Source organism: Euleptes europaea, chromosome 1 (genome assembly GCF_029931775.1).
Source record: "Euleptes europaea isolate rEulEur1 chromosome 1, rEulEur1.hap1, whole genome shotgun sequence".
NCBI lineage: Eukaryota > Metazoa > Chordata > Lepidosauria > Squamata > Sphaerodactylidae > Euleptes > Euleptes europaea.
In genome coordinates this window covers 163,083,407-163,086,872 of record NC_079312.1, presented here as the reverse complement: position 1 = coordinate 163,086,872, position 3,466 = coordinate 163,083,407, and positions in this window count along the sequence as shown.

The following is a 3,466-nucleotide window of genomic DNA, read 5'->3' as shown; positions in this document are numbered from 1 at the left end:
TGATTTTCTCTACCTTTTAAGAAGAATCAAACTGGCTTACAATCTCCTTCCCTTCCTCTCCCCACAACAGACACCTTGTGAAGTAGGTGAGGCTGAGAGAGCTCGAAGAGAACTGTGACTAGCCCAAGGTCACCCAGCTGGCTTCAGGTGTAGGAGTTGGGAAAGCAACACGGTTCACCAGCTTACAGTCCACCACTCATGTGGATGAGTGGGGAATCAAACCTGGTTCTCCAGATTAGAGTCCACTGCTCTTAACCACACCATGCTGGCTCTCTCGCTGAAGAGGAGTGGAGGAATGGGGAATCAAACCTGGTTCTCCAGATTAGAGTCCACTACACCATGCTGGCTCTCTTGCTGAAGATAAGACACTGATGCTGACAGAATAGAAAACAGAAAACTAAGAAATCAAGGCAAATGAAACTAGTCTCTTAGCAATAGAAAGCAATACTGGAAATGGTAAGTTTTTGCAGGAGCTTGGAGAACAGGAAAGAGAGGGAAGAGTAAAAAGGACACTAAATTTATGCTTGCGGAAAAAGGAAAATAGTATTACCTAGAGTTAGAAAAAAAAGGAAGATAATATTGATGCAGAAGGAAAGAGCATAAACCACTAGTTCAGTTTTAGATAAAAACTTAAGATAATAGGAAGAACTGTAGTCAAAAACAAAAGGTCGAGCAGCAATATTAGAAAGAGAGCTGCAGATCGTCAGCATAAAAGCATGAATGTTAGATGAACAGTAGGAGATAAGGAGACAACATAACAGGGCTTAGAACAAAGTCCTGAGGAACTCCAGCACCAAGGAAGAAACGGCTTACATACGTTGTTTAACAAGGAAAATAAAGGTAAGAGTTTAACCAGAAAAGCACACAAGCACCGAAACAGAAAATGTAGTGCACGGAGAAGGACAGAATGGCAAAAGCTGAAAAAAGATGAAGTAAAAGCAGCACAAAAACCTGAACCCTCAATTAAACAAACAAGATCATTGAGAATCAAAGTAAGAGCAGTTTCAAGGGAATAACAACCACCACCAGACAGAAAAAAAGATGTAGCAATGAGTTAGAAGAAAGTTAAGATGTTCAAGAATTCTCAAGTGAAGCCTAGAAGAGAGATAAATGGTGACAGCAAATGATAGGGGGAAGAAAAGATCAAGAAGGGAGAAACCTGTAATAAGAAAAGAAAAGAAAGTACCAGAACAGAGAAGAAAAATGAACTAAACAGGGAAGCAACAGTAGGTGCTAGACAATCTCAGGAAACTACTCTGATTCTACTAATGGCAATTTGGTGTCACATTTTAAACCAAATTATGAGTTCTTCTGTTGCACAATAGCACACTCTGCTGTGGTTACTCTTGTAATTCCCACATTCAGTCCCACATATGTAGCTAAACTCTCAGCACAGCATTCTTCAAGCCAAATACTTCCTATTCTTGAGTGCCACCACAGAACTGAAGCTTACATACCTTAGTTATTCCAACTCACTATTATCTATAGTTTAAATTAACATACAAAGTAAAATACAGATACTAGAGGGACAGTGACAGGCTTATTTGGAGGTGTTGCCCAGGAATGGCGCCCTATTTAAGGTGCTGTCTTTTCCAGAACCATTCCTTGATTCAAAACGCGTCCAATTTTATCATTCACAACTCTTGTCCCTACATGTATCTATCCAAAGCCCCTTCATAAAGCTCTTGCGCCACATCCAGGCTGGCATACCATGGTTTAATTCAAAGTCTCCCCAGCGCAAACTGATTTGTGAGTTCTAAACATTCCAGTTGTTAAACGCTAATACAAAATGTCCAATGAAAGTACTCTCCACGGAAATGTTCGAACAGAACTTTTATCTGTGTCCCAAAGCCTTACCCTTTAACTCATTTGGCAGCGGAGAAAAAGAAACCTCATTGAAGCGGGTAGGACCAATCGCATATGTAAATTTGTTTCTGCCTTACAACCTGCAGAGCTCGGGCTTCCCTTCCCTCCAAATGGATTCCTGACCCACATTTATAGACTGAGAAAGGCAACTCTCCACATCTGTTTAGAATTCCTTAAAAGAGGGTCAAATAAGGCTCACTTCAGCATGACAGTGTTCCTTCTTCCCACTAAGGGGCTGAGATGACACAAAATTAGAACCAATGTAACTAACAAGGGTCACTTTACTTCCTTGGGAAGCAGGAATAGGACTCCTGATTAGCACTGGAGCGCTATGGATGTTTAAACACCTCTTTATGCAAGTATGGCGTTCCAGATTTAATTACTCATTTCAAATACAGTATTCCCCCCCACCGGAAGAAAGTCCAAAGAATTCAGAAAAGGCATACCGAGTGACTACAGTACTAAACACCCCGTGCTAAATCACAGCTGTCAGGTTATTGAACCATTTTTCCAGGAAAGTGTCCGCAAGTGATTTATAGTCCCACAGATTTGTCTTCTTGGAACTAGCTGTCTATCAGATCAAGAGTAGCAGAAGCCTTTAAAAAGGGGGGGGAAGGGAGGGAGGGAGACACCTTTGTACCTGTTTTGAAAGGGTGATTAACTAGGTGAAAGATCCGTGGAAAGGCAATGCTAATTAAAATCTGTACAGAAAAAAGGATTCCAGCTAATTGCTGAAGCTATAAAATACATTATGGACATTTAAAACAACCCTTTTTTTTAAGTTAAAGATCAGGATCACTGCTTTTTTTTCTTTTTTCCTCAAGTTAAAAATCCTACTGAAGACATGGTTTATCCCATAAAGCCACAGGAGTTTAGCTAAACTTTTAAAGCAGTTAGGTTGGTGGACAAGGAACAAATCTAAGTATCAAACCCCTAAAGGCAGAAACCAATCAGAATATTTACCTGCAGTTCCCGTGTGCCACAGCACTAAAGCTACAGGAGATTCCCAGCTCCCGGAGTCTGCGCCTCTAGCAACTGAATGGCCGATCCAACTAGTGAACTGACAATTTTGGTAGAAGCTGCGGTCATGTGACTCAAAGGCACAGCGACAATGCACCCGCTTCCCAGTTGTGAGTTCCTTTTCCAGCCGTACTGATAAAAGTCTGGGGAAGCTAATCTGGATGTATTATATTCGAAACGCCTTCTGAGGGGAAAATCCCGGCGGTTTAATTCCTCCTCCCAGTAATGAGCATAATAGAGCGCTGCCACTCCTGACGATGAGAAAGAATGCACCCACGGCATCTGTAGTTTACAGTCGGGTGGCAGAAAAAAACGGAACCCACTGAACGTTTTCAAATACCAAGAAGCAGCTTTCAGCTGTGATATACCTAAAAAGGGCAGCCATGAAGGAGCTAGAAAAGATTCTGAAGTGTAAGGATGTGTCACTGGCCACCAAGATTAGGTTAACTCATGCCATCGTGTTCCCTATTACTATGTGTGGGTGTGAGAGCCGGACAACGAAGAAAGCTGACAGGAAGAAAGTAGATTCCCTTGAAATGTGGTGTTGGAGGAGAGTGTTACGGATACCCTGGACTGCCAA